This window comes from Lepisosteus oculatus, unplaced genomic scaffold (assembly GCF_040954835.1).
Source record: "Lepisosteus oculatus isolate fLepOcu1 unplaced genomic scaffold, fLepOcu1.hap2 HAP2_SCAFFOLD_52, whole genome shotgun sequence".
Taxonomy (NCBI): domain Eukaryota; kingdom Metazoa; phylum Chordata; class Actinopteri; order Semionotiformes; family Lepisosteidae; genus Lepisosteus; species Lepisosteus oculatus.
Window position 1 is genome coordinate 442,677 of NW_027168064.1, and position 22,324 is coordinate 465,000.

A 22,324-nucleotide genomic window follows, 5' to 3' on the forward strand; every position below is an offset into this window, starting at 1 on the left:
TACTCATCCAATCTCTGGGGATTCAGATCTCCTGCGGGCACAAAGCAGTTGCAGGCTTGTTGCTGTCTAATCCGCGCTCTCTGGCTCTATGCCAGGCTTTGCTGTTCAGCTTGCGACGGTGCTCTGGTGATGTTGACCTTGGGGTTGTAGACCACTTGGATGAGGCTCTCTCTTGGAATCTTGCAGACCTTTAGGCGCCAATGGATGACCATTGATCATGATAGCCAGGCTTAGCTAAGTGCATCCCCATTTGGGAGCTGTACCTTATCAAAAGAAAACATCTTTAAATCAGTCTGCATGAATAGCTTCTCTGTTACTGCACCACAGAGATGAAGAGGGAGATGGGGCCTCATTTGGGAAAGCACAGCAACACTTAATTCTGTCTTATTAATAAGCCTCGCCGCTACAGTACGTACAGTTATAATTCAATCTGAATTAAAAACTACATGTCCCAGTTACCATGGTGGTGCTTGTGATCATTGCGTTTAACCAACGAAACAGGGCGAAAAATCAGTCACATGACTTTGTGGCTGAGTTTAGAAAGCTTAACGTATCAGCAAGACAGCAAAGACATTTTTCCAAGAAAGTTTAGCCTTTGTCACTAATGAAACCGCTAAATAAAGACATAAATATGGAAATTGACAGTTAATTGACTTTTATATTTCTAAATATCACAACATGTTCGAATCCAAGTCATTTTTAATAACAATGGGTAAACTGGGTAAACTATCACAAAGCTTTAAAAAACTTAACATTTTTATTATCAACAAATTGTAAATACGATGTTTACATTGGCATTATTAATTTTTCACTTGAGTATATGGAGGATTGTGAGAGCAGACCCCCCCTCTTAGGCTACATTTTTAATAAGAAATGGAGGCTGTATGCGTTACAATATAAACATTTACTGTCAAACTTTAAATCAACAGTTGATTTAAAGACAATCTGTCAAAGTGCAATGAAACACAATATTGTTGTTGTTGTTGTTGTTATTGTTGTTTTTATCCTGTAAAGCGTTTTGAGAAGCCACCTTTAAAGGCGCTATATAAAGGCGCTGATTCTTATGGAATGTGTTTTCTTTCTTCTTTTTTTTCAGCATAGAATAAACCTGTTACAGTACTTGATTCTTATGGATGCCCGGTTCCGCCGGGGATTCAAAATAAAACATGGAATCACGTGTCTAAGGAAATAGCATTATAACTATATCCATGCACAAACAGTAGCATGTTACATTATTAATTTGGGTGTCTCCTCTTGCCAGAAAGCGCTAAATTGCATTTTGAGTGCGGTTTTTGACTTTTTTTAAATTACAACCCATACATAAGCTGATACTGTTTAGACTTTTAATTATTTTAAACTGTATTACAGCAGCACAATGTGCTTTTTCACGAAACCTAGAGTACTGAAATGTCTTGCGTTGTACAGCTTTTCAGCTAAATATATTTATTGCTTACACCTGACACTTGATGTGCCCGACAAAAACCAGTTGAACAGCTCTGTTGGAGGTTTGCAGATCAGATCAGATTCCCTTCCCCCCACAGAAAGACAGACTTATTAGTCGCTATTCACTGCGACAGCAGCTCCAATTTCAGGCGTAAGCGATAGATCCCAGTTTAGCCGATCTTGTTACAGCATGTTCCAGTTTACTCTTATTAACCATATTAATTTTAAGTGCTTAATGCCATTTTTTGACCACGCACGAATATTCTTATGTCCATACCTTTGCAAGGGAATCAGTGTGAATTGTAATACTAATTAAATAACCGCGGGCACTTTCCACCCCCTCTGACAGCAGGAACATAACCCATTCTCAGCTCAGCAGCTCATTACAATATAGGGTGTTCAAATCTTTTGCTGCCTCAAAAAGCTTTAGAGAACTTAACATTTCTATTATCAACAAATTGTAAATACGACGTTTACATTGGCATTACTAATTTTTCACTTGAGTGTATGGAGGATTGTCAGCTGTCACTGAGAGCAGTTAATTAAATGTATTTTTTGATTCACAATCAGACAAATGCAACATAAATTGTTATCTTTGTCTTCTAAGTATATTAATAAACTTTCAGCATAGCTTTCTCCTAGTTTAGATTAATTTTTCTTGGGATTTTGGGATCAAACGTGGAAAGATTAGATTAGTAATCGTTTTTATTTTTTAAATACATTTTAGAAAAGTGTAATCTATACTTAAAAGCTGTATAAAAGCTGTATAAAAGACACTCGATATTAATGGAGTTTAGTTGATACTTTTTAAACTTTTAATTATTTTAAATTGTATTACAGCATTGTACACATGCTTAAAAGAGAAGAAAACGCAAGCCTTCTTCAGGTGTGAGGGCATTCTGCTCAGAATGAAACACTAAAATGTAATGTAGGCTCTGAATGGGTTCAATTATGATTTGGGCTTGATTAAGGTCGCTGCCTTTCATCCAAAATCTTGCTTGAATCCTTCTAAACTAAAAATTAGACATGAGCAGGGGCTCTGGTGAAATTTCTCTTTTTTTAATTTCTCTTTTTTTCTTGGAAAAATATCTTACCCGCTGCAATCCGGGCACAGAAGGATTAAAAGAAGCCAGACAGGCAGGGGGAAGAGTGAGTTCTAGATAAAGAGGTATCCAGGTAACAGTGAAGGTAACAGCCGCAGACGTGGCCTACTTAGCCCGCCAGGGTTACCCTACTCTCCCGGAGGAGGCCCACCGGGAAATAGCGCTCCAGGCGTTCCTGGCCCCGGCGCCGACTGAGGTGCAGTGCCACGTGATGCTGGCCGCACTGGTCCCCTTGGAGCAGGCCCTGGCTCTGGCTGAGCAGACTGATGCCGTATTCGAGGAAACCGGTGGGCGCCAACGGAGGGGCGCACGGGGAATCAGATGGGGAGGAGGAGACGCCCAGCGCGACGATGCTGGGGGAGCGATGACGGCTGGTCATCTGCCACTGCTGTGGGGAGAGGGGACACATCGCAGGCAACATGAAATTGTCAGGGACATTCAGCTATATACAAAGAAGAGACAGACAAAGTAATAATTCTATATTAACGTGGCCTACATATTGACGCAATGATCAAACTAACTGACATGTTCTGATTCAGATCCCCTGCAGTTCATAATAATTAGAACAATAGCAATGCTGAGTCCTCCCCACCCTACTGAGCACAAATTCAGCTGCTCTCCAGTTCTGTTCTGCATGTTTTTTCATTGCAATTGAGCTCGGAGCTGGAGATGATCTCCATACAGTTCTGTGTTAACTAGCCCGCACTTGCGTGCTAATTTACGGGTTGTGGCAAATGCTTTTTTATAGTTCATATACATGACGGCAACCTGTTACCGAGGAACCTGAGAGGTTTAAAAGCCTCACGAGCCAGGCAGGACTCCAACCTACAATCTTCTGATTCGAAGTCAAACGCGTTATCCATTACGACACTGGCCCATGGAACATGCGCTTGCACTCTACCACAGAGAACAGAAATAGTGTTGATGTGTCGTGCTGAAATTCCGATTGATTTTGAATTCAAAGAAAAAAGGTTTTCTTCCAAAACACCATGAAATTGTCACATCTTGCAGACAATAGGTGTATTCCATGTTGAAAAGAGAAGAAAGAAAACCATGGAGCCTTTTACAGGTGTGAGGCTTCTTCAGGTGTGAGAAGACCTCACAGTCGAAATGCTGTGTTTCCGTTCTTCTCTTTTCAGCATGCAATAAACCTATTACTTGATCCTTTGCAGCCGAGGCATGCTGAAGTAGCTACCCAGCTGAACATCTAGCAGACTCTACAGTACTTCTCTCCTGTAGAAGTAAAGCAGGGCTTGCTGGGTGAGCTTTTGCTCCGGTAAATTAGGTCACGTGTCATGTTAAATCACTTCTTCTAAACACAACATTTGCTGGTGCTAGCTTTCCCCATGAAAAGAGACATTTCCCTTACAGTACATGACATATCGTTTTTATTCTATCAATAAGTATAGAAATTAAACAAAAGAAAAAATGGTGTCGCCAAAGAATGCACAGCTCTGTCGCCTTGGGGAGGTGTCAAGGGCATTGAACTCCTTGGACATGAAAAGTGCCCGATAAATGCCATTTCTCATCATTTCTCTTGGCGTCAGTTCTGCTATTAAATGGGACGGAGGCAACGGGCTCAGAGAGCAGGTTAAGTGCACACCGAATGCAGATGTGTCTAAGTGTCTGTAAAAGCGCGGTGCTCCGCTGGTGCTGTTCCCTAGTGGCTTAAAGTGCCCGCCTAGTAAGCAGGCGATCCTGGGTCTGAATACCAGCGGTGCCTCTCTCCGTGTCTTGTTGTGCCGAATGTCTCATTTCAGACAAACATGTACAGCTTGGTTCAGTTTAATGCAAGAATTCATTTCCTTTCTGGAATAACTTGTTTTTGAAGAAATCCATACAGCTTGTGAAAGATGAAATCCATTTCTTGGTTGTCAGTGGAAAAAGATTGCCGGCTGCAAGAAGCGCAAGTGATTGTTTTCTTTGACCATAAACCTGCAAATGTAGAGAGCACAAGCGGCCGTCAGTCTCTGTGGCGCAATCGGTTAGCGCATTCGGCTGTTAACCGAAAGGTTGGTGGTTCAAGGCCACCCAGGGACGCATGTCTCAGTTTTTCCAATGTAAACATCATCACCGCTAAAGAAGATGGTGCAGAAGGCTCCACAGTCGAAACATTGTGCTTCTTTTCTTCTCTTTTCAGCATGGAGTAAACCTTTGCTTGATCCTTTGCAGCCTACGCATGCTGACACAGCTACCTTTCTCTTAACGCGCCTCAATCATTATTCACCAAAACCATCAGCAGAATGTGTCGCCTTTGTGGTGATGTCACTCCTCTGCTTCACAAATGTCCTTAGTGACGGACCATTCCTTTCTGCCATTTTTCCGGAGCGGTTATTGATTGCTCCATCATTTCCCTCATACTTTCCATCCCTAGATTGAAAAAAAAAACAGAAACAGGCTGACAGGACGACAATCAAATTGCAAAAACTCATCAAAGCACTCGATAGAGTATTTGAATCAACAAGTAGCTACGAGCAACTTTGTCCTGGCTTGCATGAAAGTCGGAAAATGTCAAAAAGAAAAAGATGGTGGCTTTTTCATATTCGTTCTTTTATTTTTAGTTCGTTGGCTCTTCTGTCCATTGTCCTCCTGCCTGGCTCTTGACCTGTGACTGTCTGAACGCACACAGTAAAATTTCATGTGGGGGATTTGTCCTGAGCCTCTGTGAAAGACCCACCCACCCCCATAAATAACTGCTCTAGAAATACGATTGCAAAACTAAACCACAGCTTAAAGAGGAGCTTGTCATGACCGCCAGGCAGTTAAGACCAACTCTTAAGCGATCTAATCAGCACCAGCAGTGGGTGATTATTAACAAACGCTGCCGCACGAGTTAACCCACCTGCACACACTCCACCGTGCGGTACACAGTGCTATTTTTACCATCTTTACCTGCTTCCCGCTGCTCAGTATTGAGTCTATTCCTTGAGAGCTCTACCTGGCATTTTTTCCATTACCTCGTTTATTCTGGATATTGGACTCCCCTTCTGCCTTTTTGACTTTGGACCTCGCCTCTCACCTCGGACTGTTTGCCACCAGTGTTCTCCCTGGATTACGACTTACCTTACGCCTCTTGACCACGAAACAAAGCAAAGCAGAGCAAAACAAAACGAACAAACGAAAACCCTCACGTCCCGCACTTGCATATAACGCCGTTACGTGCCCAAGCGGTATTGTACGTCATCCTAGCACTGCACCCCGGGGCGTACGGTATATGGGAACGAGCACACGCCACGAATCGTCTTGAATCACTCCCTACAGCTGTAAGGTGCCTTGAAGCGTGCACCCCCAACTTTCTTCTTTGCCCATCTGTGAAAGGTAAACTGTTGAACAAACTCTGAACCAGCTCTAAGGAAACTAATCCGATTAGACGTTACTTTGACTCATCTTTTTACGCTCAGTGCTGGATTGCTCAAACTCCAGCTAGGGTTAGGGTTAGCATTCCCACGCTACTTAGACACTTTGTTTACGCTCAGTGCTGGATTTTGGGAACTTCAGGATGAGTGGGAATTTTCTCCTATCTGTCAATTCTGTTTTGTTTTGGAGACTCTTGGCTGCCTATGTTGTACAGTGCAGCGTGAAGGAAACATTTTCCAAAACTGTGTCAGCTCAAAAGTTGTAAGAAAACCTCTCCAGCTGCTTTAACTCTCTTCATTTTTGTCATTTAATGTGACACTCGATGTATAACTGGAGCCTCACATATGCAAATGGTGAGGCTCCAGTTCGACACCCAGTTCGACACCACTTTACAGTATATGACAAAAGCATGGCAGACTGTGCCGGACCGGCAGATAACTTCCGCTTATTTTTACCATATTAAACATTGGAAATCCTCCCACTTGTATTTGTGACACTTGATTTTGGCTCCACCTAAGACACTCTTAAATCTTCAAACACTTTTCTCTTCTCCCGCAACACTCTTGTCTGTCGGCACTATGTGGCAGCGTTGCATGACAACCCCTCTCACCACGGAAAGGAACCTAACAGCTTTGGTAAGAGAGGAGAAAAGGACCTGGCCAGTACGGGGCTCGAACCCGTGACCTTGGTGTCATTAGCACCACGCTCGAACCAACTGAGCTAACCAGCCTCACAACAGTGCTCCTCTCTGTGCTGCAAAAAATCGAACTCAGGGAATTTCTTTTGTCCTCCTTTGAATAGAAAGCCTTGTAATTCAGTGTAAGGGCTTTCTCGTGCAGTTTCATGGTTCTTGTAACCCAAATCCTACACTGGCCTGAAGTGCCCCCCCATTTCACAGCATTTTTCAGCTGATTTAAAATGTACCTAAAGGAGAAGCATTATTGAAGACCATCAATTACCAAGAGCTTTTGTCAAAGGTTTTGGTGGTCATTTTGAATGACCACAGAGCGCTGTGACCTCGGTTTTACATCTCATCCAAAAGACAGCGCCCTTTTACAACACAGCATCTCCATCACTATACTGGGGCATTGGGACCCGCACAGACCTCAGGGCGAGCGCCCCACCGCCGGCACCATTAACACCGCTTCCAGCTGGAAGCTTTGTTTTTCCCTGTAGCTCACCCTCATCCGGGTACTGACCTGGCTCACACCTGCTTAGCTTCAGTGGGTTTTTTGAGTTGCGAGTTGCAAGGGGATGCAAGTGATGGAGCCGCTCGCTGCAAAAGCCACTGCATTGGCCGGGAATCGAACCCGAGCCTCCCGCGTGGCAGGCGAGAATTCTACCACTGAACCACCAATGCTCAGTGCCTGGGCCTTCAAAAAAGACGCTTTTTTGGTGCTCTGTGCAAAACGCGTCGACATCTGCTTCCAGCTGCAAAATGCCATTCGCGGACGCTGAAGAACTTATTTCCAAGGCAGCGGGTACAAGCGATTGGGCGTTTTAAAACCACCAGGAACAGCAAAGAGGCGTGCTTCTTTGCTTGCGCCGAAACACACCGACTGGAGGCGGATAACGTAGTCGGCAGGATTCGAACCTGCGCGGGGAGACCCCAATGGCTTTCTAGTCCATCGCCTTAACCACTCTGCCACGACTACAGCAAGCCCCACCACTGCTGCGTTCTTGCTACAATCTTACCTGGATCGCGAGGCGCCGGCGGAAGCCTATTTCAAAGTCGTTCTCCGTTTCAAAAAAACATTTCCAAAATACAAGCCTTGCAGACAGACACGCCTCAGAGGACTTAAGGGTGGCTTCATGTCGGAATGATAAAGTCTCCCCGTCCGGACATGAAAATGCCACTTTGTTACACACAAAAAAAGAATCAACAACAGAGAAATGCCCACAAGCATTTGAAAAGCCGCACCACGTCGCACTTGAAATAGCTCTTACATTAGTGGTAGACGCAGGAATCGCCTTTTTATTTACGCTCTTACCCACGCGATGGAAAGCAAAACAAAGCAAAGCAGAGCAAAACAAAACGAACAAACGAAAACCCTCACGTCCCGCACTTGCATATAACACCCTTACGTGCCCAAGCGGTATTGTACGTCATCCTAGCACTGCACGCCGGGGCGTATGGTATATGGGAACGAGCACACGCCACGAATCGTCTCGAATCACTCCCTACAGCTGTAAGGCGCCTTGAAGCGTGCACCCCCAACATTCTTCTTTGCGCATCTGTGATAGGTAAACTCTTGAGCAAACTCTGAACCAGCTCTAAGGAAACTAATCCGATTAGATGTTACTTTGACTCATCATTTAAGGGACCCTTGTTAATTGGAGAAATCAATGATTTCGAATGAATTCTGTATGCGTTAAAAGACAGCTATACACAGAAAACATGCAGGACACTGCTCATGATGTTTCCCGAGCCGAAACACAGTGCGTTTTTCCAAGCCATCTGACAAAGCCCGCCCACTGAAAACTGCAGGAGATCGTGTAAAGACGTTCAAGTTTGTAACTACTGCACGCACAGGAAGCAGAATAAATTCCTCTATTCAAACTGTCAAAGGTTTGCTTTGCGAACGCTGCAGGACATCGCACAATCTCTTTTGAACAGGGACAAACGATTTCTTATGGGGCGCAGTAAGTACAGACGTTTAAAAAGCTCCACTCATGCCAATGATGCAGCATGAAGAAGCGCAACCTAAAGTTTGCATTCCTAGCACTGTTGCATTCCCCGCATCAGTAGCTAAGAGAATATAATTTACGACTCTTGTTAATGCAGTTTCAGAAACCAGACTGAAATTTCTCAAGTATATTATTTGAATCCATTTGATGTTGGGCAACAACTATTCTTTCAAGACTTTTAGATTGAAATGGGACCTTTGAGACAGGCCTGTAGTTGTTAAGAACTTGTGGATCCAAATTTGACTTCTTAAGGAGCGGTCTAAGAACCACTACCTTAAATTGATCATGTACGACGCCTGACGCAAGCGATGCATTCATCATACTAATTATAGGTCCTGCCAGTCCTTCGAGGGAATCTTTGACTTGTTGAGTGGGGATGGGATCTAGCAAACAGGTGGTTTACTTTGTCTTACGTCTGTGTCCATGAGTCCACCATAAGAAGAAATCTGAACAGGAGTGGTGATCATGCGAGGTCACCACGGAGGAAACCACTGCTCTCCCCCCAAAAAAAACCACCACTGCCCCTCTCAAGTTTGCTAAAGACCACATGGATGTTCCACAACTCCTGGAACAATGTTCTGTGGACAGACGTGACAAAAGTTGAACTTGTTGGTAAATGTGCACAGCGTTATGTTTGGAGATAACAAAACACCGCATACCAACTCCAAAACCTCATCCCACCTGGGAAGCATGGCGGAGGCTGTACGGCTTGCAATCATCGAGGGACCGATGAATTCCGAGATGTATCAGGAAATTCTACAGCAGAATGTCAGGGTGTCTGCCTGTGATCTAAAACTCAAAAGACGCTGGGTCTTGCAACATGACAAAAACAAAGGAGTACATCAACAACAGAGTGGCTGAAACAGAAGAAATTCTGTATGTTGGGATGGCCAAGTAAGAGTCCTGACCCCAATCCCATTGAAGTGCTGTGGCGTGATCTGAAGCAGGCCATTCAGCGCAAGACATCCCAAAAATATACATGAACTGAAACAGTTTTGCATAGAGGAATAGGCCAAAATACCTCCTAACCGCTGCTCAGGTCTGACAAGCCGCTACAGAAAGTGGGGGTTGAGGTTTTTGTCATAAAGGAGGTTCCACTAGCTCCTTAATATAAGGGTTCACGTACTTTTTCCATCAATGACCTTGATTGTTTAAACCATTTGGTCAATAAAGAAACAGCAATGTCAAATGTTGGGTGTGTGTTCTTTGTTAAATCAGAATCTCTTTATTAATTATTATGACTTAGATAAAGATAAGATCACATGTTAGGAGCCATTCATGCAGAAATCCACATCATTCCGAAGGGCTGTTTACAAAAGTTTTTCTCCCAACTGTATGTGAGAGAAAAGCAGAGACGCTCACTGAGTAAGGTGGAGTTGTAGCTTTGCAAACCACAAAGACATTTGTATGCTCAAAATGGGACAGGAGCACCCCAGATGGGACTCGAACCCACAATCCCTGGCTTAGGAGGCCAGTGCCTTATCCATTAGGCCACTGGGGCACACTGGGTTGGGTCGATCACGCTGATGAAGAGCCAGTTTTTTTTTCCTTTGCTTTTTCAAAGGGATCCCCAAAATTAGGAAAGTTAGGCAGCAGAAGGTTTACTGTGACCTGAGAAGGACCGGCATCCAATCACGGTGGTACACACACACGCTCTCACTCATCTGAGCTACACGGCTACCAAGATGATCTCAGGTGCGCCGAGCTGGTACGGAACATATTGAACTGATCGACGGCGAATTGTCTCTCAGACAGGCTTTTCACCTCTGAGCTCCCTGACTGACAGTGATCAGTTAGGCAGTAAAACAGTCAGCTGCTTCTAAGCCTTAAACAGCTGCATCTCGGCGCTTCCACGGAGAGATGATTTGAAAGCCGAACATCGCCCATTGGGAACACCTTACTATCACTAGTTTAAGAGACTCTTAAGGTCTTGCAGAGGTGCCTGTCTAATAGCATGCGCTTTGCAAGCTATAGGTGTTTAGGCTGAGGCAGAATGCCTGTTAACAAAATGTTTTTCTAAAGGGGCCTCGCACTCTTTTCCAAGCAATGGTCACCATCCCCACAATGTAGTCATGTCCTAGGACGTCACCTGTTAGTCTCCATTTGTCTGCCACCAACATTTTAGGTTACGGGGTCACAACCGCACCCCGGAGAGCATAGGAGCCGTTGGCGTTCTGGCTGTGCAGATTGGGCTGAAGGTGGGGCGCTTGAATCTCGCTGTTGGAGGCCGTCTGAAACTGACCCAAGCCTTTCCCTTGAATTAAATGTAAATAAGAAATGAACCCCAGATGCACATGGAATCAATCACGTGTTTCCTTTGAGCCGTTTCAAAGACTGCTCCAGAGTTTACCTTGCACAGATGCGCAAAGATTAATGATGGGGGTGCACGCTTCCAGGCGCCTTACAACTGTAGGGACTGATTAGAGACAATTCGTAGCGTGTACTCATTTCTCTCTATTCCCCGTGTTGCAGTGGTAGGATGACATAAATTCCTGCTTCGACACGTAACGGCATTATAATCAAGTGCAGGAGCTGAGGGCTTTAGTTTTGTTTCGTTTTCCATGGCGTTCGTAAGCGCGCAAATCAAAGGCAATTCCTGCGTCTAACACGAATGTAAATGCTTTTGAAAGTGCAGTGTGGTGCAGCTTGTAAAAACCATTTGTGGTTTGTTGATGTTTTTTCTGTCTGCCAAAGTTGCATTTTGACATCCGGACTGGGGGACTTTATCATTTGAACGTGAAGCCAGCCTTAAACCCTCTGAGGCGTGTCTGTCTGCCGGCACGAATCTTGTGAAAGGTATTTTTTTTTAACGGAGAGCGACTTTAAAAAGGTTTCCGCAGCCACCTCGCACTCCGTGTTAGATTATAGGAGGAATGCGGCGACAGCGAGCTCGCTTTTGTCGTGGCCGAGTGGTTAAGTGCGTTGGGGATTCCTCGCGCAGGTTCGGAACTTGCCGACTCCGGCGTCTGCCGCACGTCGCCTTGTGCCTGCGCGGCAAAGGCGAAGTGCCGTTTCTCCTTTCCCGGTACTATAAAAACGCTAAATCGCTTGGACCCGCTGCCATTGAAAGCAATTCTTCAGATAACCACACATTTTGCGTTCGCACCTCTGGTGCTCTACTTATGCCTTTGCAAACCTAATGAATAAAGCTGAAAGAACCGACACGATATGTAGGTGCTCGTAAACCACGCAGTAAAGAACTGTTAACAGCAAGGGTTTCAGTGGGTTAACTGAGGAGAAGGCGTGATCGCTAATTGTTGACTTTTTATTTGGTGTTAGAAACACTCTTACTGTGCATGACGTGCAACAAATGTAGCCACAGAAATTGCATCACGCTTTCATGTATGCTATTGCAGACACCAACGTTGCCTAGATAGAAAACCGAAATAGCCGTGGGTTTGCTTGCTGGTCTGAAGGATCTCTCTTCGAATCTCTATCATTTGTCAATGAAAGTAAAAGGCGCTGCAATCTCATACGTTCAGAATCAAACCCGCAGCTGTTGTTCGACTTTATTTCTTGACTAATTACAACTGAGTGTCGCATGAGCAGTTACGTAAACTTGTCTGGTATATTTGAACACAAATGCCGTTCTTCAATTAAAACTAACAGTACATTGTCAGGGACATTCAGTTCTATACAAACAAGAGACAGACAAGAGAATATTTCTACCGTTCATGTGGACTACGTGTTGACTTACTGATCGGAATAATTGAAAGGTTCGGGCTCATAGCCGATGCAGTGCGTGCTAATTAGAACAGCAACGCTGAGCTCTCAGCACCGTACTGAGCCCAGGTGTTTTTCTAAAGCTGTCAGGTGCAGTTCATTTACATGAAGGAAATCTCTTACTGGGTACGATTACAATGCAGTAAGTAGCACAGACTGCTTAGGGAGTAGCCCGATGCGTTTAAAAACAACCCGAGCCAGATAGGAGTCGAACCTGCAATCTCCTGATCCGTAGTCAGACGCGTTATCCATTGCGCCACTGGCCCTGGTGTGACACTGCAGGACTGTAACCCAGTGAGATCAGCACTGCAACTAGTAAAATATTACCCCCGGTCCATTCTTTTCCAAAAGTGAGAAACACCTGTTTTCTACATTTTGTCTGTTTTAAAACCATATCTCTTTAAACCAAACCAAGAGTTTGTCTTTTGCACTGATATTCTGATTCATTTCGATTTCAAAGAAAAAAAAAACATTATCTTCCAAAGCATCATAAAATTGTCCCTTCTTCCAGACTCTACTTCTCTCTTGTAGTAGTACAGCAGACCTTTCCAAGTGAGCAGATCACAGAGTCCGAAATGAGCTTCCTCCATCAAGCAAAGTACCTGAACATGACTCTGTCTTCATAAAAGCGCCCCTGTAATAAAGAAATTAAATCCGAAATCAAGAGGGCAGTTTCCTACTGAAGTTCAAGAAATCATCAATTTTAACCTAGCAACACATTAAAGGCTGCATCTATACAAGTACGATTCTAGAAATGCTCACCAGATTACGTTTTAAGAAAGAACTGCGCCTCAGGTTCCGCCGAGATCTTAACTCGGATGGCAGGATTCAGAGTCCGGAGTGTGGACTGATGGCGCACGGAGGGTCCATATACTGTGGATCCCTCAGTGATCTTCCGCGTATTCAAACCGCCAGCGTGTGACTCCCCTGTCACCGTCCTCTCTCCTCTGTGCAGCCGAGCCCGATTCACGGTAAAGTGAAAAAAAATATGCCCTCAACGTGAGATTTACTCTGGAGTGAGGATAGATGTTACCTTTTTATCATTGAACAGGATGTATGTGATGTGGCGACTAGGTTCAATTTTGTATCCTGTTTAAAAGATTAAGGACTGGGGTGAGCGTGATTTACCACCCTTTCAGCTAAGAACCCGACGTGCGCACCGTTTAAGCTGCATAGACTCGGTCGTTTAACTCTTCTCCATTAGCAGGGTTAAGGTTAAAGAAAAAAAACATTGCTGACTTCTTTTTTTTTTGCCAGCTGCTAGCGCTGATTAGCAAGGTTTGTATTTCATGTTTTGCAAGTTGCATCCATTTTAAGAAAAACAAGTCATGTTAAAGACAGGAAATGAATACTTGTGTTTAATTAAGTCTAGCGGTTGTCCGCTGGGATTCAGACCCAGGGTCTCCTGTTCACTAGACAGGCGCTTTAACCAACTAAGCCACGGCGCCCCGGGAGTGCTGTCCTTTTGCAGCCACTTGGACACACCACTCAGACACATCTGCATTCGGTGTGTGCTCCGCCTGCTCGCTGAGCAAGTTGCCACCTTTACATACAATAGCAACATCGACACCAAGAGAAAGGATGACAAATGGCTTTTATCTGGAACTTTTCATGTCCAAGGAGCTCAATGTGCTTTCTGTGTACAACAGGGCCACTGAACTCCACACTGGCCACTGAACCACAGCAGTGGCTTGCTGGCTTGACATCTCCCAAGGAAAATGTTGAAATCGCATGTGGAACAGGAAAATGACCCTCGAGTACGAGGGAAAAAAAAGAAAAAGATCATCTGGAGCGCGCCAACTCAGTTGGGACAGTCCAGTTCTGTTGACGAGGTGGCTGAGTGGTTAAGGCGATGGCTTGTTAATCCATTGTGCTCTGCATGTATGGGTTCGAATCCCACTCTCGTCGGTTTCCATGTCTGACATGTGTGCCCGTTCGACGTTGGCCCTCCTGTCGTTTGCTCCAGAACTAGAGCCATGCAGTTTCTAGCGGTGGCTGAACATGGTATAGTAGGCTAACATCGGTATCGAGCAGTGACAGTAACAGTATTTACGTGCCGCTGCTGCCAAGTGGCTCTGGGTTGAGACCGCGTTTTCACTTACTTGCAATGCAAACGGAGAAAGCGATTTTTGACAGTCTCTTGAGAGACTGCGCTAGGTGTTTAGGGATAGACTTTGTCAGTTCCCCCTGGGATGATGGCCTCTCAAATAGTTTGTGATTCCTCTAGACGTTTATACAGTAGAAGCCTGCTTCGTGGCTTAAATCCAAGCTAAGGAAACGAGTTAGAGGTCTGATGCAGAACTGCGAATTCAATGAACGGGAACACTACAGTACATTGCACTGTATGTGTGAGGAAAACTGCCCCCTTCTGTCCCTTGTCGACCGAACAGAGGACTGTAAAGGATACCGCCAAGAAACTTTAGGATGCTGGTTGGAATACAGCTCCAAAGAAGCCCCTTTGGGTGTTATGTCATCAAAAAGTAAGAACAGCGAATCTCCCTTTGATCAAAAGCGCAACAGAACTGTTTTCCGTGGAGCAGCTTTCAGACCCGTAGACCTGTTTTATTTGTAGGGCAGGGCGCATTCCCAAACGCGAATCTCCTGTTTTAGAAATGCTTTGGGCGGCGTGAAGTGAAAATAAGAAATGGGCTCCAGATGCACATGGAAGCAATCAAGTGTTTCATCCGAGCTGTTTCAACGACTGCTCAAGAGCTTTCCTTTCACAGAGGCGCAACGATTAATGATGGGGGTGCACCCTTCAATGCGCCTTCCCAGTGGGCATTGATTCGTCGAATATACGTATATTTATGGCGAAAATACGGCTATACGTATATATACGTCGCCTCAACGTATAATCAACGTCGAATTGCAACCGTAAAATCGACGACATGAATAAACGCATATATAACATCGAAAACACATCTAACACAGTGCCTGAGGCTTTTTACTGTATGTATCGTGTGTGCCGCAACTAGGAGTATACGGCACTCTGCACAGTGTACGAAGTAAATTATTTTCGCAGTAATTAATTTATTATATTTACTATATTTATTATACACGTGTAAATTAATTACTGCGAAAATAATTTACTTCGTACACTGTGCAGAGATTCTAGACGAATTGCAGACCACATTTAGACGTCTAAGGTATGCGTTTAATAGATGCAGCCATTCAAAATGCGCGGTAAAAACCCGCGGTACAGTAACCTACCCACAAGCCACCGCGGGGCACCGGAGGGTACCGCAGGACAAGTGATTGGCTGGCCAAAATGACCGACAGGGGCACTCGTGGTGCATTGGTTGGTAGTGCAAAGATTTAATCATTTAATGTCTTTGCTTTCCACATTTTAATCCGCTTAGTTTTGAATATTTATATGGATTTTACCACTAAAGGGAAATTTTAGTAGCTGAGCATAAAAAGAAGAGGAGCATAACGCATCTGAAGGTCATAAACGATATTAATTTAGGAACATAAACATTACTGTATGTATGTAAACTGTACTGTGTATGGCTGGTCTTGGTAGTTTAAAGAAAAAATACACACCAGTCTTCCATTTCTCCCTAAACATTTTAAGCATGAAAGTTTTATGAAACGGTACCCAAATATGCGATTGCTGTATAGAATGAATTTTAATTAAAAAAAATTATTTAACACGAACATTAAGCTGTTTACATCTTCCGCCTGAGAACAGTCACCCGTTGCTACCCAACGCAGAATGGTGATTGGCTGACACCATCTGACACCCCTCTGATTGGAGAAAAAAGACGTGCTGGTGTGCTATACCAGGAAGAGGATTTCTTTCAATTCTAAACGTGTATTTTAAAAGTTTAAGAAGTAAAAACCTTACAGCGTACACAGATTTCTAAACTGATCAGGATCGTTATCTTTGTCTCATGCATAATAATGTTCACCGCTCTGTCCAGCAAATTAATAATAAACTTTATTTTATATAGCTTTTTAAACGAATAAGTAATTAGATTGCTCATAAACCTAATCACTTGCTTTTTCTTTTTATTTAGGCGCAGATTTCAACTATAGATCGTATTATTAATAACCATAATAACAACCAACCAACAAAAACAACCATATAAACATAATACCAACCAAAAACATAGATAACAACCACAATACAAAATCAAATAATCAAACCATTTTACTCTCGCAAAGTCCTCCAATTATCATAATCCCGCCCCTTATGCAAAACCAAACCTTCCTCCCATCCCAGTTTATCCTGTTTATCATAAACAAAATCAACCTCAATTTTCAACATAAAGCATTACACAAAATCAATACCTCAACACTCCATACTCAACAATGATAATTCACAAACAGCCAGAAAATGTAACTACACATTCCCAAACAGACCTAATTTCCATAGCCCCGCCCCTTATGCAAAACCAACATCCCTCCCCTGTTCTCTCTCTCCCCTGGCGGTTGTAATTGTTTTTATTTTCAAATAAATTTTAGCAAAGTCATGTATTTTAAAAATCTTAAGATTTTTATATTTATGTCTTTATTTAGTGGTTTCATTAGTGACAAAGGCTAAACTTTCTTGGAAAAATGTCTTTTATGTAAACCATGTTTGCTATTAATTCATTCAGGGCTAAAATATGTTCATTGTCTTCTAATGAAAGAAGGGTTCCTTTCGCCGTAGTCGGGAGCCTAGCCTTTAACTAGTAAGTACTGTATTTACTGGGTTTTTGAGGGGGGGTGTCTTTCGCTGGAAATCTCGCCTCCTACTTTGAAAATACCCGTGAAACCGTTTCAATTCGTCACAGCCAGCACTCCTGCAGAGAGGGGGGTTGTACTTGCAGTGTATACAGTACACGCGTTATGCTCTTCGTTAATGTAAATAATTACTGCGAAAATAATTTACTTCGTACACAGTGCAGAGATTCTAGACGAATTGCAGACCACATTTAGACGTCTAAGGTATGCGTTTAATAGACGAATATTATACGTCTTTTGCCCACTGTGCTGCCCTCTTGATTTCGGATTTAATTTCTTTATTACAGGGGCGCTTTTATGAAGACAGCGTCATGTTCAGGTACTTTGCTTGATGGAGGAAGCTCATTTCGGACTCTGTGATCTGCTCACCTGGAAAGGTCTGCTGTACTACTACAAGAGAGAAGTAGAGTCTGGAAGAAGGGACAATTTTATGATGCTTTGGAAGATAATGTTTTAAAACAGACAAAATGTAGAAAACAGGTGTTTCTCACTTTTGGAAAAGAATGGACCGGGGGTAATATTTTACTAGTTGCAGTGCTGATCTCACTGGGTTACAGTCCTGCAGTATCACACTGGATAACGCGTCTGACTAGGGATCAGGAGATTGTAGGTTCGACTCCTGCCTGGCTCGGGTTGTTTTTAAATGCATCGGGCTACTCCCTAAGTAGTCTGTGCTACTTACTGCATTGTAATAGTACCCAGTAAGAGATTTCCTTCATGTAAATGAACTGCACCTGACAGCTTTAGAAAAACACCTGGGCTCAGTACGGTGCTGAGAGCTCAGCTTTGCTGTTCTAATTAGCATGCACTGCATCGGCTATGAACCCGAACTTTTCAATTATTCCGATCAGTAAGTCAACACGTAGTCCACATGAAAGGTAGAAATATTATCTTGTCTGTCTCTTGTTTGTATAGAACTGAATGTCCCTGACAATGTACTGTTAGTTTTAATTGAAGAACGGCATTTTTGTTCAAATATACCAGACAAGTTTACGTAACTGCTCATGCGACACTCAGTTGTAATTAGTCAAGAAATAAAGTCGAACAACAGCTGCGGGTTTCATTCTGAACGTATGAAATTGCAGCGCCTTTTACTTCCATTGACAAATGATAGAGATTCGAAGAGAGATCCTTCAGACCAGCAAGCAAACCCACGGCTATTTCGGTTTTCTATCTAGGCAACGTTGGTGTCTGCGATAGCATACATGAAAGCGTGATGCAATTTCTGTGGCTACATTTGTTGCACGTCATGCACAGTAAGAGTGTTTCTAACACCAAATACAAAGTCAACAATTAGCGATCACGCCTTCTCCTCAGTTAACCCACTGAAACCTTTGCTGTTAACAGTTCTTTACTGCGTGCTTTACGAGCACCTACATATTGTGTCGGTTCTTTCAGCTTTATTCATTAGGTTTTCAAAGGCATAAGTAGAGCACCAGAGGTGCGAACGCAAAATGTGTGGTTATCTGAAGAATTTATTTCCATGACAGCAGAGCCAAGCGATTTAGCGTTCTTATAGTACCAGGAAAGGAGAAGCAGCACTTCGTCTTTGCCGCGCAGGCACAAGGCGACATGCGGCAGACGCCGTAGTCGGCAGGATTCAAATCTGCGCGGGGAGTCCCCAATTGATTTTGAATCCATCGCCTTAATCACTCGGCCACGACTACAGCGAGCTCGCCGCCGCCGCATTCCTCCTATAATCTAACACGGAGTGCGAGGTGGCTACGGAAACTTTTTCAAAGTCGCTCTCAGTTAAAAAAAAAAACCTTTCACAAAATACGTGCCGGCAGACAGACACGCCTCAGAGGGTTTAAGGCTGGCTTCACGTTCAAATGATAAAGTCTCCCCGTCTGGATGTCAAAATGCAACTTTGGCAGACAGAAAAACATCAACAAACCACAAATGTGGACAAGGATTTTACAAGCTGCACCACACTGCACTTTCAAAAGCATTTACATTCGTGTTAGACGCAGGAATTGCCTTTGATTTGCGTGCTTACGAACGCCATGGAAAACGAAACAAAACAAAAGCCCTCAGCTCCTGCACTTGATTATAATGCCATTACGTGTCGAAGCAGTAATTTACGTAATTTACTGCCTGAAAAAAAAACAGTAAAATGTTTGAGTGCCTATAGAGTTTCTATTTTTATTTTCTTGAGAAAAGTTGATACCATTTCCTGGACACCCTGTCCCCCATCAGTGCGCGGTGCCCGGGGAAAAATCTGTAGGGGGGCGTCTGAAATTCTGAGGGGGGGGGGTGATATTTCGGTTGAAACGGAGCTGTAGGGTGCAGCTACCCAAATGAAATCTCGCAGCTATGCCATTGATTAGTGCTTCATGATAGAAGATAACGACTAGCAATCTGGTATTTGCGATGAAGTTCAGTTTCACATTTTTCGTCACTCTCACGGTTTGTATTGCCTGGAGCGAAAAGTACCATAAGCGTTCATTTTTGCAGCTACATGGACGTTCTGAATCGTTAAGAAAAAAATGTTGTAAAACCAACAGAAAGCACAGACTGCTATAACTAGTCCTAGTTATATAAAGATTTTAAGTATAATGATAAACTACTGCAAGGAATCGGTCCACCTGAGCAAACAGGATCGTAATGTTGACACTCAATAACGACACTGATATGTGCAGTTCCTGGACGGATAGCCCTCCTGCCCATCAAACAGACTGAGTGACTGTTCGTGTCATTTAGTGTTGTCTGACCATTGACCAAGTACAACTATTTTTTTAGGGCGCAAATTAAGTTAGGTAAATCTTTTTGCCCAAAACTGAAGGGGCAACACTCCTCCCTCCCCCCGTGATGCCAGGCCTGTCCCCATCCTATTCCATAATGTCATTATATATAATACCATACAACAGTACGATCCTTACTAACTGCATGCGTTAAAATTGCACATCAGCACATAGCAGGGGGCACATAGCCGTGATGTATTATCAATGTTAAATTTCAACCATAATATCGACAACATTAATAAACGCATACGTTGAGAAAATATCGAACCCAGCATATTTTCCGGTTATATACCACAATGCATTGCTAGTATTCGTTGGTCACCATTTTGGACACGTTTTTCAAACGTAGAAGTATATCCGCAAATATCTCAGCAATCCTCTTTTGACGAGTAAGTATGAACAATAATAATACTATCTGAATACACACAGATCTTTCTTAATATTATTTTGATTAAAATAGTACGTGAATAAGCAAAAAATGGCACATAAAAATAGTGTGAATGGGGAAGATGGCACAAAATCGTTTTGCCATTTCTCTATTCTTATTCTATGTTGTACTTTCAAACTTTAGGTACTCTTTAATTAGGACAGACTTTATTGCTCAACTGCTATGATGCAAGCCAAATTTTATACATTTATTTCAGCTTTGAGCTTTCAGCTTTGACCAACCTTGAACTCACCGGCCGTGGTTAACGCGTGTTGGATTTTAACGGGCTCTGTGTGTTCGATGTACATAAGCCACTGAATGCTGGGTGTAGAAAATCGTTTTTGCTGGTGGTGGTAATTGTCATGGGGTAGCAACGCTATCGTCTCTTCCTGTAAAAACATAAGTCTGAACATGGCCATGCAGACACTAGCGATGGTCACAAACTGAAAGGGGTCGATGCACACAACGCAGGCGGCCCCTGACTCAGTCACGCGTGTCTGTCTGGTCATATTCATGACCTCGTCCCAAAACCTGACACAGCCTTCTCTTAGAATTGCCACATCCAACTGGCAGTAACGTTTCAACTCTCTCTGTAAGTTAAACACACTTCCCTTGCATTCTTCATACCAAACCAAAAACTCGGCTTTCTCCCTCGGCAGCATGTAGTTAACGCCGTAAAGTTCTGGCGGCGGCATCGGGCTGACATAATTTTGGTTTTCTGAAGTGTTCATCAAGTGTGGAAAATGACCCTTACCCCCGGGGAACCCCATGGCGGCCGACAGTTTGCTTAATTTCATAGGTAGAAAGTTTAAAGAATCGATAAATCTGATGTTCAGAGCTTTTACGGTCATACACATTATCTTACCACCCTGATTAATTAGTTCAACGTCCATCTTTTCATCTTACAACTGTCTGATTACTAGGTAATTGTCATATCCCTTGCCATTGTGCGATATGAATGTATGGTTTTTGAAACGTCTATCGATAAATTTACACACAAAATCCTTTAGACAAGTTTCACCATAAAATTCCCAGCTTCGTTTATTGTTAATATGAAGGGCATGGATGTAATTTGGTATGTGTGTCCCCGTTTCTTGCATGCATTCAAAGTAAAAAAAAATGTACTTGTTTGAAATTTTGGGGTTGTCCAAAGGCAGTATGTAGCACAAATGTGTGTCAGGGGTGTCGATCACGTTGTTACAATGCGAGCACAGTTTCTCTTTACATTTGTGACTAGAGAGGTTATAAACCTCACATTTCTCACAAAAGACCCTGCGCTCACACTTACTAACACCCGTCGCTGCATTCCGAAAGTGTCTCGCCAAACATTGAGAGCTACGACAAAAGACCTTACAGGCCGGGCAATTCTGAATTTCTGCATCAATTTCGCAACACTGGGGATCTAAACAGGTTTTACAAGCTTTAACACAGGCGTGTGCGTTCTTGTGGCTATACGCCGCATGGTAGTTAGTGCACAAATATGCCGCCCCCACAAAAGCTTTAATATTTAAAACCCCATAAAAATGCTCTTCATGCAGTAGAACAAAAAGTATTTTAGAATTAGGTGGTGTGGGCCCCGTTGTAAAATATTTTCAATCACCCTGGTCGTGGTACAAAATTTTAATGACCACCTTTAAATGTTTTTCAAAAGCGGTAATGTCTGACAAACTCATTTTCTGATTCTCTGAAAAACCCAACTCTTGAAAGGAATGCATTTTCATAAGAAAGATAATACCGATATGCATGTGATAATCTTCCTTATATCATGTAGTGCATCATTTGGACACTTTGTGGGCTTCAAATACAAAGAAAATCATGTTCTATGGTACAAGATAAATACAAAACTTAAGCTTTTATTTTAATTAGATTTCTTTATAAAGCATAAGCAATCATTTATTACATCGCTTCTTGAATTAAATCTTTTGACAAGAGGTAAGACTTCTGTTACATTTAAACCCATGTTTAGCTGTGTTTTTTAGATTTAACTGAACCAATTTCTGTGTGTGATAATGTCCTTGAATTCTGACAACATCACACTAAATTACATGATATAAAACAGCTAATGTTTCTAGAGATAAAGTTTCTGAGATGCTTCTAATTACTTTTTATTA

At 43.1% G+C, this 22,324-nt stretch overlaps 4 non-coding genes across 4 annotated transcripts; 1 reads left to right on the forward strand and 3 right to left on the reverse strand.

The window, feature by feature from the left end:
- The first annotated feature begins 4,512 nt into the window (after window positions 1-4,512).
- Window positions 4,513-4,586, forward strand: trnan-guu (transfer RNA asparagine (anticodon GUU)). Its single transcript has one exon. It is a non-coding gene; the product is annotated as a tRNA-Asn (tRNA).
- A 2,606-nt stretch (window positions 4,587-7,192) lies between these two features.
- Window positions 7,193-7,263, reverse strand: trnag-gcc (transfer RNA glycine (anticodon GCC)). Its single transcript has one exon. It is a non-coding gene; the product is annotated as a tRNA-Gly (tRNA).
- A 2,756-nt stretch (window positions 7,264-10,019) lies between these two features.
- On the reverse strand, window positions 10,020-10,092 carry trnar-ccu (transfer RNA arginine (anticodon CCU)). Its single transcript has one exon. It is a non-coding gene; the product is annotated as a tRNA-Arg (tRNA).
- Window positions 10,093-18,627: 8,535 nt separating this feature from the next.
- Window positions 18,628-18,709, reverse strand: trnal-caa (transfer RNA leucine (anticodon CAA)). Its single transcript has one exon. It is a non-coding gene; the product is annotated as a tRNA-Leu (tRNA).
- Window positions 18,710-22,324: the final 3,615 nt, after the last annotated feature.